This window comes from Otolemur garnettii, unplaced genomic scaffold (assembly GCF_000181295.1).
Source record: "Otolemur garnettii isolate 467f Iridium unplaced genomic scaffold, OtoGar3 scaffold00036, whole genome shotgun sequence".
Classification (NCBI taxonomy): Eukaryota; Metazoa; Chordata; class Mammalia; order Primates; family Galagidae; genus Otolemur; species Otolemur garnettii.
This window is the reverse complement of record NW_003852431.1, coordinates 7,259,568-7,274,871: the sequence shown is the minus strand read 5'-3', so window position 1 is coordinate 7,274,871 and position 15,304 is coordinate 7,259,568. Positions and strand designations below refer to the sequence as shown.

Here is a 15,304-nt window from a genome sequence, read left to right as displayed (position 1 = left end):
AATGGAATTGGTGCCTTTTTAAAAGCAGCCAGAGGGAGCTTTTTGCCCTTTCCACCTTGTGACGACACCTGAGAAGGTGCCATCTGTGAAGTAGAGAAGGGGCCCTCACCAGACTCCAGATCTTCTGGCCCCTTGATTTTGAACTTGCCAGACTCTAGAACTGTAAGAAAAAAGTTTTTGTTATTTATAAGTTCACCAGTCTAAGGTATTTTGTTATACCAGCACAAATAAGCTAAGATGGGGTCTTTTATATTTACAAAATCTGCTATTTTGATAAAATACAATGATTTTTATTGCTCCAAATTATGACTTTCATTTATCCTTTATTTCTACCTGCATGAACATAACATAATATTTTATTTAAGACAAAATGCTCAGAGGCTAATGAAAGCATCGGAGTAAAGTTCTCATCAAGCTGGACAGCTCATTTATCACATTTTCTAATGAAAGGCTGCAATGTGCACATGAAATGGACAGAGTGGACGGTGCCTCCTTGGAGGTGCTCGCACAGGGTTCAGTCTGAATCCGAAGTAGAGTGAATCGCATGTGTCTTTCTGCTTGTACCACGCACAGCGGACAAACTGCGGAATTCTCAATTTGGATGGGCAATGTTAATGCAACATAAATCGCCTCCCAACACTAAAGGGATATCAGAGAAGTTCAGAACTTTTTAAAACTAAAAGAATTTCCTTGCCTTTGGCATGGAATCAAAACAATAAATTTTCCCAAATGTGGATTTTAAAGTGCTGTGGAAACTCCAGGGTAAATTGCATTGAAGATTCAAATCTATTAGTTCCCCTGCCAAATGAATTTCATTCTTTGACCTGAAATGAGCGGCTGGTAAACAAACAAACACAAAATTAAAACGTATCAGGCTTTGAAAGAACATTAGCTTGATTACTATGAAGACAGTAACATAACGACAAAAATAGTAATAATCATAATCTGATCTACAATTTTAAAGCTCCAGGATTTTAAGCTGAAAAGAGCAAATGCTTTGCCAGCCTTGAGACCCGTTTTGAGTTTGAGCTGCCTTTGAAATTCATTCCTCACAAGTGAAGAATGAACACGGGGATTATTTAATGGGAGACAGTAGGTGAGTGAGCAGATGGGTGCTTATGGAATACTTCCTAAGCTCTCTATCATCTGTAAAGAAACAGTCCTACTTCTGGGAGGAAGGAGGAGGTAGATAAAGGCAGCCCATTATTAAAATCGGACAGCATGATCTTTATCTCCCCTGCTGCGGCCTGAGCAGGTTATTAGCATTGCTTATAGCCAGGATGTGCCACATTTACTTGCCCACAATATGTTAAAACCGGACAACAAAGTCTTTTGCAGAACTTTAGCATCCCCTTACTTTCAGTCAATCTACCAGACACTGAGTTCTGTCACAACTTGTTCACAACCATAATCAAACATAAAGTTTAAGTAGCATATGATAAAATCATCAAGATGACGGTACTGACTGAAGGCTGTTCTTTTTCTCCATCCCCAAATAGGACTCATGACCTTAATGGTTCTCCCCATCAAAGTGCACCATGTTTAAAGCCCAAGTAAAATGCTATCCGTACCCACATCACTTTCAAAGGTTTCGATAAGGCTTTATCAGTGCCACTTATTTTCTTGGATTGAAGCCATTACTCTAGTAATGAAAGATCGTTCCATTCCTGCGTCACACACACAAATGGAAATAACACTTAATTTCTCTTCTTTCAGATTTTAGCAACATAATGTTGCTATATCAGAGAAGGAGGCAGCTGCTCTCTTGATTTCCAGAGTTGCAACTCTTCCGCGCTAAGGCAGGTCGTGCGACGTTTCCCACTTATTTATGTTTTTCCCTAATGAAAGGACGCGTCTTTGTGCTGCAATAGATAGTTTAGATTTTTTAATATTGTTAGTGTTGAGAGATAAACACTTTGGTACATATCGGAGAGTAATAAATTGTGTCGAACATTGATAAACTAACGCAATTACCAGCAAGGTCAGAGAGTCAGCTAATTTAGAAATATCAGTCCTAGGATTTTGAGTTGTCCCCTGGAGAACTGCAGCCACTTTATTACAGCAGGAGGGTGAGGAGAAAATGGTACATTAGGATTGATCTTTTGATCTAATTGTGGAACTCTGCCATTCCTTGTTTGACCAAAAATGCTTACCAAGCAAGAGGAAACACAGCACAACTAATTGAGGACCATCCCTTACAAACCAGACAAAGCCAAGGAATTCTGGGAAATAAAGAACAAATTGCACTTGATATTATTGGTATGAGGTTTCCATCACTGAGGTGCAGGTTTTTCTTTCTTTTCTACAAGGTCTTTTAAATAATAATTACAAATAAAATGTAACACATTCAACCAGATTAAAGGAAAAAAATCTATTTTTAACTTCATCACCTGTGCTGGTAAAATTCTAACAGATTTTGAATGAAACACCCCTCTTTTAAATGGGGCTTAATTTAGCCTTACGAGTGCCTAGCTTTTGAAAGATTGTCAGCCCCAGGAAAAGTTTGAGTGGCCTTATATATTTTTCAATATTTCTTTGCTTATCGGTGATGTAAAGACCACGAACTGCCTAACATATCGAAAGCTGTGTTCACTTTAGACTATCTCAATTCATTCTAGAACTGCAAGTCAAATTTTCTGTTCATGTTATTATTGTGACTCTTAACGTGATTTAGTTTAGCTTTCATCCAATATCTGTCAGGTCTTGGCCTCTAGGACTAGGCTAATTTGAGTGATTGTGTTAAAGCCAAACTGGGTAACTTCCTGATTCCAAGGCCGAAATAGAGTTCAATTGAAATAAGATTCGTGTTTAGCTACCAGGCACATTAGAGGCCCCATCAAATTGTGTTACTTGGGAAAGCTGTTTCAAATGTAGTCCCTTTTAATATATAATCCCACTTGACAAGGGAGTCTCAAAGGAAGCACTAAGGCTGGAAAATGGTTAAAGGGCCCATATGCAGTAGCCTGAAAAGGCATGGAACTGACAGTCTCTCAGAAGTTCCGATTCTCAACACGGGGCAATAACAAATCGTTCTGAATCTCCACCCTTATACTTGAATGCACATGTGTGAGTTGCTTACAACTAGTAAATTCTGATAATATCATAAAGTTGGATTACATCTGGAAAAATCTTCTCCTTGGGTATTATATAACACCAGAAAGCCGGCACTACACCAAATTTTTGCTCCAAAGGTTCTAAGACAATCAGGAAAAAGAGGTAAAAATAATGGCATTGTTTATTGGAATTCCAATTTCAAATGGAATCAAGCTTTTCAAATAGTAAGATAATTAACAAAGAGAAAAAATTTCTAAAGGGGGGGGCACCACTGTGGAATAATTATAGATGACACTTCTAGTTCTTTGCCAAGATTTAATTTAGTGCTTTCAGTTGTCGGGCTCCCCAACACGTCTTATAGAATCCAGAGCCCTTTTCAGCTTCATTAAGTTTTTCTTCTACATCCGCAGTTGCTGTGAATTTCACTATATTACTGAGTACTTAAAGCACACTGAAGGATGTCAATATTGTAAAAACGGGATCTCGAGCATACACCTAGAATGTTTATAGTTCTTTACTGTGGCAGCAGATTGTACTAATGTCTGCAGCAAATAACTGATGTCAAATTGATGCAGGCTGCCCAGCTGTCTGCCCTTTGTCCTTAGGTTTAATTCCCAGAATGGAACTGGGTAATCCCTTTGTGATACAATCAGCTCTAGGGGTTTAGTCACTTATATTACATTATTGAAAGGATGATGAGCTGATGATGGCCCGATAACAGGAAAATTGCATTAGGCAGAATATTAGCCCAAACACTTCTGAGACGCTCAGCTACCCCTCTTGCTGGAATGCTACACACTGCTTTTTGTTTTTGTTTTTGTTTTCAAAAACAAGTTGAAATCATCTTAGCACAACTCTGAAGTAGCTTGACTGAGACGGAATTCCATATTTAAAATGAAGAAGGTGATTTGTACAATAAACAAATAGCAAAAAAAAAATGCACTAGAGAATGTATTTGTACAATATGTTACATATTATGTAAAATGCGCATATGATACTGCACTTGATCTTAGCCAAAAGGCCAAGAAGTGATCGTATTTGATACATGCATATTTGATATGATAGCAGTGTCTTATTTTGGTAAAATAGTCACCAATAGCTCTGTCACAAATTATATCATGATTTAAAATATCAACTGCCTTTCATGAATTTGAAACAGGTTTCACTTTGAACACTATTTTGAGACTGGCCTCATGATAGAGTCTTTCCTCTGAATAGGATCAAACTTCCTATAAGCCAAGGCATTTATACCTTAGTTTCCTAAGGGGAGCTGTGGCTTGTTTGGGGCTTAGTTTAGCAGCCAGGTGCCCTTTGGTCATACGATTCTTTGAGAATGAACAGTTAAGAATTTGTGGAAGCAATCTTTTTCCAAACAGGATAATACTACTTGTCCTAGTCTGCAAGACAGACTTCCCTCAAATAAATTGTTTAACTGGTTTAAAAAATCATTTCAGACATATTTTTCATTAAAAATCACCTTGAATTGGTTTTGAAAACAGAGTTGACCATATGATAGTTGTCAAGATGCTCATCTATTCCAAGAGGACTCGAAGTAAATTGCTCAGAATGAAATTGGCCCGGAGAGACTCAGACTCTTCAGGGAACATGTGAAATCCTGGGCATTTTGGGAATTTGTTCAATGGGAAAATGAGGGACAGAAAGACGTAGACTGGACCTTCTGACCCCAGAACTTCTGCTAATGGCTTGCTCAGCACTGCTCATGGATAAAATTCCAAAGTGAGTTTATTTTGCTATCTCAAAGCTTTGCAGTTTTTATCTTTTTTTCCCCTGAAGATGAGCAATCATTCCTCTTTTACCATTCAGTATCAAACACAAAATAGATTTGTCAATAAATAAACTAGCATTACTTTTCTCTCAATTTCACCAACCAAAATCTGATACCAGATTCTTCATTCAAGCTGAAAAAGAATTATCTTGCTACTATTAATAACCTATTCAAGCACTTCTAAGTTTAGGACTCTGTAATCTTACACACAGGTATTTGGGCAATTATTTATAAATGAAAGCAAGTATCACCTTTTTTCATTTTTTTTTGAATATTATGTATTTATTATGCTTGGGTTTTCTCTTCACTTTTTAAATATAGGCTTTATGTTTAACAACAGTTTTAAATTCACAGCAAAATTGAATGGAACGTACAGAGTTCCTATCTACCACCTGCCCACCTCCCCACCACACACACAGCCTCCCCCACTATCAATATCCCGCACCAGAGTAGCACATTTGTTATAACTGATAAACCTACATTGATATATTATCACCCAAAGCCAAGACTTTCCCTTAGGGTTCACTCACAATGTTCCACACTCTATGCATTTGGAAAACTGTATAATGAACTTTATCCACTATTGTATCACACAGTAGTTTCACTGCCCTAAAAATCCTCTGTGATCTGTCTATTTATTCCTCCTTCTCCCCTGACACTTTGCAACAACTGATCTTTTCACTATCTCTGTAGTTTGCTTTTTCCAAAATGTTATACAGTTGGAATCATGAGGGTGCCACCTTTTCAAGTTTAATATGCATTTAATTATTAATATTCATTTAAAATTCTTCCAGACTTTTTCATGGCTTGATAGCTCATGTTGAATAATATTCCATTTTCTGGATGTACCATAATTTATTTGTCCATTCATCTATCAAATTGGTTGCTTCCAAATTTTGGCAATTATGAATAAAGCTGCTATGATAATTCACATGCAGTTTTTTGTATAGACATAAGTTTTCAGTTTATTTCAGTGAATATCAGGGAGCATGATTACTGGATTATTTGATAAACGTTTGTTTCATTTTGTAAGAAACTACCGAACTTTCCAAAGTGGCTGTACCATTTTTGAGTCCCACAAGCAATGTATGAGAGTTCCTGATGCTCCACATCCTGGTCAGCATTTGGTGGTGTTGGTGTTCTGGATTTTGAGCATTCTCAGGTAGTGGTATTTCATTATTGTTTCCCTAATAATATCTGATGTCAAGCATCTTTTCACATGCTTATTTGCCATCTAGGTATCATCTTTGGTGAGGTGTCTGTTCAGATCTTTTGCCCGTTTTTTAATAAAGATGTTTGTTATTTTTGCATTTTAAGAGTTGCTTGTATATTTTGGATAACAATTCAGTATCAGATATTCCTTTAGTATTTATTTCTCCACACCTGTGGTTTGTCTTCTCATTCTCTCAACATTGTCTTTCACAGAGCAGAAGTTTTTAAGTTTATTGACGTCCAGCGTATCAATTATTTCTTTCACGTATCACGCCTTTGGTGTTGTATTTATCAAGTTATCACCAAACCCTAGCTCATCTAGATTTTCTCCTATATTCCAGAAGTTTTATACTTTTGTGTTTCACATTTAGGATTGTGATCCATTTGGAGCTAATTTTTAATAAGGCTCTAAGGCCTGTGTCCGGGTTCAGTCTTTTGCACATACAGTTCTTCCAGCACCATTTGGTGAAAGAGTACCTTTTCTCCATTACATTCCCTTTGCTCCTTTGACTAAGATCAACTGACTACATCTATGTGCATCCATTTCTGGGCTTTCTATCCTGTTCCACTGAGCTATTTCTGTCTTTCTCCACTGGCACAGTATCTTGATTACTGTAGCTTATACACTTCATTAGATCACTATCCACTTTCACAAATGATTGAATTTAGATATGGTCTGGTCCAAGACAAACTTATTGAACTGTAGAGAGGTTGTGACTTACCCTAGCCTTACAGGTATTTACTGAGATGTACAGAGTCTGCAGAGCTGGGGGCTCAGCACCTGCATTCTCTGCCACTTTGCTGGTGATCCTGGTGATGGAATGGAGAGGTACACTGGGAGTCTGTCAGGAGACACTCACCATGTAAGCTTTGATTCCAACAGACTTGATTTCCATATTCTTCTGCCGCTTACCACTGTGTGACTTTGAACATGTTCTTTAGTTCTTGAAATCTTCATATTTTCAATTTCTTCATATAGAAAATGAAGATAATATGTACTGTGTGTAGTTTATGTGAGGATTAGAATACACATGTATCTTAAGTGTACTGTTCAGTACTTGGTATGTGCCAAACGCTAATATAAGACGGCTTTTGAGATTGCTTGGCTTCACTGAAGTTTGTCTGATGCTCTTAATTACTTCTCTCCCTTTTAATCTTGTGTGTCTCCTTCCATTCTGGGAAGAACTTCTGGGATATCCTGCCACCTCCCTAACTTCTCAGTCTTGCCCACTGGCTTCCTTTCCTTTCCTCTACTCCTATTAAATGAGGGCATGCCCAAGGACTCAAGCCTCCATTCCTTTCTATGGTTTATTTCTGGAAGGTCTTTTTCTTTCCTACAGTGTCGTCTTTCATAAAGACCCTCAAATTCATATCTTTACCACTACCACTTTTTGAGTTCCAGAATTGCAAGCTTTAAGTATGTCCATCTTTGGGAGTCCTGTACATATATCAACCCATCCTACCTTGAACTGAACCTGCCAATACACACACACACACACACACACACACACACCTCTTAGTCCTCAATTCTATGCCTTATACTATTTCTTATCACTTATCATCATACCATCTTTCTTTAAAATTTTAATATTTGTTCATCATAAAGTTCTGCATTGGTTTTAATTTTTAAAAATATTTTATTGAAATATTTTCTTGATTACGGGACTTTCTACAGTTTTCTTAAATAATGTGCACAAGGCAAGTACTACACATACATCATCCTAGTCCCAGGCCCTGGGCATCAGTATCTAAATGTCACTTGAGAAAAATTATTACTTCCTGCGGGTTCTGCCCCAGTTGTTTCCAGGGACTGGTGTTGGCTGTGGTTCTGACTGAATGTATCTGTTCTTCTCTGAGCACTCTCTGAGCCTAGTTCTCCACTCCTAAGACCAATCCCATGAAAGCCCAATAAACTTGCAATAAATGCCTGTTATGTTTAAATCAGCCAGAATCCCTTTCTGTAGTTTGCATCTAAGAAGAGTAAGTAAACAAAAGATGGGTGTAAAAGTACCCACAATTATATTACTGAGAAATCATCTATGGCGTGAACACCTTACTCTGATACCTAAGGACAAGACTCTATTGTATTTATCAGGAGATTTCTAAAGTTTGATCTTCTTCATAACATTGCCATATAAAAGTAGGCAAATTTCAGACAAAGCGACAGTTTAAGTTCTCATTGTGCAGGAAGTCCATGGTACAAACTTCAATACTGGCCCATGGGAATTGTTGAATGTGGCATCGTGGTATCACAGCATAGCACGTACTACAAGCACCTGCTTCTGTGACGGAGAAAACCGGATTTGTTCCAATTTCCAAGTTTGAGCAGAACATTGCCAGCTGTATTACCTGGAGCAAGTTTGTTATCTTTCTAAACCTCCATTCCCTTGTATGATTATTGTAAGGATTAAATTTAAAAATGTAAGCTAGTTAACATAATGTCAGACAAACACAACATGCTCAATGAACGTTAGTGGAGGTAGTGGTGGTAATGATTAGTATTGTCTCCTTGTACAGAGAAAAATTAGTCTTCTCTACGTAACAAAAACAAGTTTATATCAGTGTTTAATAGAAAACAACTCTACACCCCTTCCTGGGAAGCAAGCATCTTATTAGTCATTCTATGAAGGCCTCCGGCTCAAGGAATCATCCAGAGAGTGCCACTTACATTGCGTTCTATTGAAATGGTGATCTCTGGATTGGCAGTACACAGTCTGTGGGTAGCAGCTCAGTTTCAGCTTTTGCTCTAAGCAAGTAATAGAAAGACATGAGCTATGACTTCTTTACTCTGAAATATCCCCTTATCTTAGATTATAGGATAATTAATAAAATATCAGAATACCAAATATCAATTCAACACTTTGTTGTCTGTGTTTTCTTTGTAAAATAGATGTCACAGCCAGGTGTGGGGCTCATGCCTGATTTAGGCATCCTAGCATTTTGGGAGATCAAGGTGGGAGAACTGTTTGAAGTCAGGAGTTTGAGACCAGTCCAGGCAAAATAATGAGACCCTGTCTTTACAAAAAATAGAAAAACCAGCCAGATATGGTGGTGCATGCCATAGCACTCGAGCTGAGGCAACAGAGGAAGTCCTATATAAAAAGTCTGTATAAAAAGAAGAAACCAGTATTCTTATTTTCAGAATGTTGATAGAATATTTTTTAATAAAGTATTGAAGCCAGGTGTGGTGGTTTGCAACTGTAATCCTAGCAGTTTGGGAGGCCATTGTGGGAGGATTACTTGAGATCAGTAGTTCAAGACTAGCATAAGCAAAGTGAGACTCCATCTCTACAAAAAGTAGAAAAATTAGCCAGGCATATTTGCACATATCTGTAGTTCCAGCTACTCAGGAGGTTGAAGAAGTAGGATTGCTCTAGCCCAGGAGTCTGAGGGCGCAGTGAGCTATAATGCGGCTGCCGCACTCTAGCCAGCATGATAAAGGGAGACACTGTCTCAAAAACTAAATAGAGTGTTGAATTATTTTTTCTTCTGAATCCATAGGATTTGCAATCTTAGTGGTATGCCTCTTTACCCAGAGGCAAGGAAGCAGTTAAGCACTGAAAGTTTTGCTAGTCTCACAATGTATATATTGAGCTTATAACTAACAGAAGAAAATCTTAATGTACACAGTTACCATTCAATAAAAAAAAAAAGAGGAGAAAAAAGAAAAAAAAAGAAAAAAAAACATACTATTATCAAAAATACAAAGTGGAAATGCAACTGAATTTTAAGACAAAACAAAAAATGCACACTTGTTTTCCCTGAGAAACTTTAGTTTGCTGAAAAGAAAATTTTACTCAATCTTGGCAATATGTTTGGAAATAAAGTCCTTCATTTCTCAGAGGATTTCTTGCTAAATAATATGTCTTCATGTCAAATGAATGAATATGAAACTGTGTCACTAATCGGTGATGTGCTAAGATGTGCAGTATTTAGCAGGTTACATTCTACATGTGTAAGCAAAGCCTTGAATATGAAATGCCATAATTAGGATGAAGACAATTTTCAACATAGCCTAGTCTGAGTAGCCCTCGTTAGTTCATCATCATTAACATTGCTACTAGATTTCTATCAAAATTGAAGTTTGGTGTCAACGAGGAGAGTTGAGAAGAGAAGTCCCCAAGCTGTACTTGTGCCAGATTTTGGTGGGGGGCTGGGGCGACTGAGGAAAGCATCTACATGCGAGACTCTTAACAAGCATTATGCTTGTTCATAAGAACAAAAACAGAGAAAGAAATGCATAACTGAAGTCAACTTATTCCTAAGAATCAAAACCAAAATCATCTGAAGGGAACTTAGTTTCCTGCTCACATTTGTCTTGGGCTTGTCTTTTCTACTTTACAATGCTTTTATCACCACCTAGGGGCAAGCCACAGAAGGAAGGGGCTCCTTTTTCACCACTAAGTCATTCTTAAATTTATGTTTTTTCTGAGTCAAAAAGACATTTATGATTTCAAATGATTGTTTGGCTTTTTTCCCCCCAATAAAAGTCAATCTTTTATTATGTATTTCTTCTTCATTTCAAATATGATTTTAAAATATAAACTGATTTTTGTATTACATGAATATCATCTTTTAGTTTTATCTTTCTGTCTCTTCTTATATGTCATCTTGTCAAAAACTTTTGCATTTACTTTAGGCAAATCTCAGCTAAAAAGAACAAGTCTGCTTTTAGAAATGGTAAGTGCTTAATCCTTTAAATGAGTTATTATGAAAGGCATTTGTAAAATATGCAGTACAGTAACTTTGGGTTACAGGTATATAGTACAATATCAAATCAGACTAAAGAAAATCTTCTGCTAAAAGTATTTAAAAGTAGTCTAATTTCAAATAATAGCCAAAAGTTATTGTTTTTATTTACTTATTTATTTTTTGCAGTTTGGGCCAGGGCCGGGCTTAAACCCACCACCCCAGGTATAAGGGGCCGGTGCCCTACTCCTTGAGCCACAGGCACCACCAAATTATTGTTTTTAGAGAAAACATTAAAACGTATTAGCTTAAGGTGTTATTACTTGTGTAATAGTTTACTAGACGGTATTTATAATAAACTCACAATCACTAATCAATATGAAATGAAAATAGAAACATAAGAGATTTGTGATTTATGACGACATTAATACAATTTCAAATCATTTGCCAAAATACACGTAATACCCAGAAAATCAACCTGTAACTTTCTATACATTTAGGAAAACTACAGTATTTTTGGTAAATGATTAGGAAATTCCAGTGTGGCAGAGCGCTAAAGCAGCTTCACATGCACGTAAATAAAGTCTTCAGATGTCAATTTTTAAATCAGCATAGTTTCAAAACCAAAACTAACAAACCTTTCCTGGGTCTTTTATTGGCTAAAATGTAAATAACTATTCAGATAATTAGATCAATTTCATTTTAAATATTTTGATGGTATTTTGGTCAATATTTACTAATATTTTATTAACAGATTTCAAAGGAAACAAGAAGCTGACAAAGGGCTGTGAGTCCATCTGTCGTATCACAGCCAAGCCACTTATTTTCAATCCTTCCATCCTAATAAACACATTTTGAAAATGTACAGAAAAGTCTAAACTCTCCTATTATTGCTGGGTCCCGAATAAGCTCTTATTTTTCAACAGTGTTTTAATAAAAAGTTCAATGGAACTTTTAAAACCATTAATCAACAGACTTCCCTGAAAACCTGATTTTTTTCTCTCTCCAGTGAACACAAGAACAAACCTGACCATTCAGATGAAGAAGGAACAAGTGACAGCCCAGAGTCAGACACAGTCAGACTTAACACTTAGCATGTCCAGCCAGGTGCTGTCATGTTAATATATTCTACATTTTCAGCATGGAAATACAGGGTCAAGATTTCTCAGATGCCAATTCCCTGCAAGACTGCTGTCTTCAGTGGAGCGCCAGTTTACAGAATTCCCCGGCTCATCTCTTGAAGCTAACATTTTACATTTTAAAGCTATTTGGGTACAGTACTTCCTCAAGCCCCGATGTAGATGCTGAAAGGTGCAGACCTACTCTACCCTCAAAGTCGATCTCTAAGAGTGAGACCTCCCCCTTGAGAAGGCAATGTCAAGAGCTAAGGGGGAAAGGGGGCTTCTTAGGAAACAAGCAGATACTCGGAGAAAGAGGAGGTCTTATTTTTTAGAGGAACCTAGAAACAGATAAGAATAAAACTAAAAGGCCTGCCATTGTGTCATGTGAAATAAGCCAGGCACAGGAAGACAAACACCACAGGATCTCACTCATATGTGGAATCTAAGAGTCAAAGCGTAGAACGGTGGTTCCCCAGGGAAGGGAGATTGGGGGAGATACCAGTCAAAGAACACAACATTTCACTTAGTAGGAATAAGTTCAAGAACTCTATTGTACAACATGGTGACTGTACTTAATAGCAATGTATTGTATATTCAAAAATTGCTGAGAAAGCAAATTTTAAGTGTTCTTAACACAAATTATATGAGGCAATAGATATGTTAGTGACCTTGATTTAGCCATTCCACAATGTATACATATTTCAAAACATGTTATATACCATGAATGTATACAAGACTCATTTGTCAATTAAAAATAAATGAAATATTTTTTAAAACTTCAATAGGATAAAAGAAACAAAAACTAAGTGATGGAGAAAGATATTGCTGTTAGGTTTAATTATTACCGCCTCACTCCAAGTTGTTTCTTTCTCAGTGCTTCAAGCTCACGTGTGATCTTTTGTTACCAGTTTGTGGTAATTTGGGTGCAGATTTTGAAACAAAGCATTTAAGAACTTGTACAGCACTTGGACATAGTAAGTTATCTGTTGGATCTAATGACAAAAAACCTAGGCTTATAGCTTGTATGTCTTTTTCTGGTTCCATTTTTTTCTATGCATTCATTTTTATTGTATTTTACAAAAGTATTTGTTCATAATAGGTTTAGAATTTTTTTTTTAAAAATTGATTCTGTACCACAATAGTATGCAAAGCCATGGTTTATGGACCTTCTCTCATTTAATCTTCGCTCAAACTACAATGTAGGTACCAAGACCACTCTCTTCTCCAGTGACAAAACCAAGCTTGGAAAAATGAAGTAAGTAGCAGTCAGAGTCTGGCTTTAGCACTCATTCTATTCCTGACACTGATTAGTCGCTTTGGATAATGTCGATATACAGGGCACCAGTATTTTCATCCAGTAGCCTATTTTATCTTTGAGTTTCTTCAAGGTAATTGTGAGAATTGTAGCCCAAGTAGAATTTTTTCCTTTATATACAAATTATGAATTAATTGCTTTTGTTCATACTTTTCTTATACCTACTTATGTTTTCAGCCCTTTCCATCTCTTAAAGAGTTTTGCTCACTTACTGCCCACAATATTAAGTAACATTTTCCTCTTTCTGGTTTCCTGGATTTAGAGCATATTGACCCTGATGATGCTATTCTGAACTCTTTTTTGTGTGTTTTAGTTATTAAGGCCTGACTCTTTTTTTCATAGCTTCTTACTTTAGAATAATTATAGACTCACACAAAAGTTACTAAGATAATACAAAAGAGGTCTCCTGTACCCATCACCCAGCTTCCCCCAACGGTAACATCTTACGTGACTATCATATATTATTAAATTTATACAATTAACACTGGCACAATATAACCAAAAACCTTACTTGGATTTCACTAATTTTTGAACACACTTTTTTTAGTTTTTTTTAATCTGTTGAACTCGATACCTCTTTGTAATGTTTAACCATATTGTCCTCTAACGTTATAAGCAACACAAACAATGTGTTCTGCTAATCTCTGTTTCCTTTTTGAGCAGCTTTCAGTAGGAACATCTCAAGGATCCATGTCATCATGGAATTCAGGTTTATGTTAGCAGTTCTTAGTCACATAAAGGATCCCACTCTGGCTGTATGACCACAAAAACCATTGCTATAACTGGCCTGAAATTCCTGGTCTCATTGACTCCTTTCTTTTCAGTGAAAGGAAGCCACACTGATCTCAGTGACTATGGTCCAGCAAACCTCAGCCTGGCTATTATAGCCTTCTGTCTGCTTTGACAATTTCACAAAGTTTTATTGTGATCCAGTTATTAGGCTATTTTCTGAGGTACAGAAATGAATAATTCATTATCCTTGCTTTCTAGTAGCTCACATTTTAATGAAGAAAGAAATAAGCTTTTGATGTCGATTAAAATGGTGAACCAGCACTGGCCGCAGGCTTATCTTTCCCTGGAAACTATCCTGGAAAAATTACAGAGAGAAAGGAAAGCATGGATCTGGGAAACTAAGGTGGAAATTGTGAGGAACCCCTGAGGGAAGCAAAGCTGTCAGGAACTGGTGTCAGGTTCACCTGTAGTCTGAAGGGGAAAGGGAGGGAGGGCAATGACAGAAGGTTAAGTGGATATGGGGAGATAAGTGTTCGGATCTGATTTTTGTCTTGGGAAATGACAGCTTGCCCTGTTGCTGCTGATGAATGGAAATCAGCAAGTGAAGCCCAGTTCTCTGAAGTCCTGGAATAGTGCTGGTGTAGCACCAAAGCCCCAAAGAGGTGCACAGTGATGAAAGCAGGTGCAAGCTCATGAGCTACGCCCAATAACATGTCACATATTCCCAGGAAGGAGGGTTCCTGCCCTTTGTCCTCAGCCCAACCCATGCACCCCATCTGGACCACATTCTACGTATTCATGTGGCCCTGGGCCTGTTGGCTGTGTGTACAGACCTCTTCCTCAGTCTCATCTTTCAAGGGTAGACCAGGTCATCATCACTAGAGAGCACATGCCAAGACCATGGGGTGACAGCTGGTGGAGGATGTGGCCACAGCATGGGCATGGAGAGCTGGAGTGTCTACAAACATGTACAAGGCCTCTTTTGGTGCAGGGTGAGAAAAGGTCTGGGGACCAGTTCTCTCCACTGCCACATTGTGACATAGAGCTCAAAGGAAACCAAGAATTCTAAATTTCAAACTGGGTTTCTAGGACAGTATGATGATATATTCGTCAGGACAGAGGTATAAAAGTTATTTAAAATTTCTTTTACTTTATTTTTGCAAAGAGTGGTGGCTCACACCTGTAATCCTAATATTCTGGGAGGCTGAGGAGGGAGAATTCCTTGAAGTCAGGAGTTCACGACCAGCCTGAGCAAAACGAGACCCCATCTCTACAAAGAATAGAAAAATTGGTTGGGCATGGTGGCACATACCTGTAGTCCCAGCTACTGGGAAGGCTGAGGCAGGAAGATTGCTTCAGCCCAGGAGTCTGAAGTTGCTTTGAGCTAGGCTGAAC

General features: G+C 37.5%; 1 pseudogene; it reads right to left on the bottom strand.

Moving 5' to 3' along the window:
• Positions 1-3,986: 3,986 nt before the first annotated feature.
• On the bottom strand, positions 3,987-4,087 carry LOC111725316 (annotated as a pseudogene).
• Positions 4,088-15,304: the final 11,217 nt, after the last annotated feature.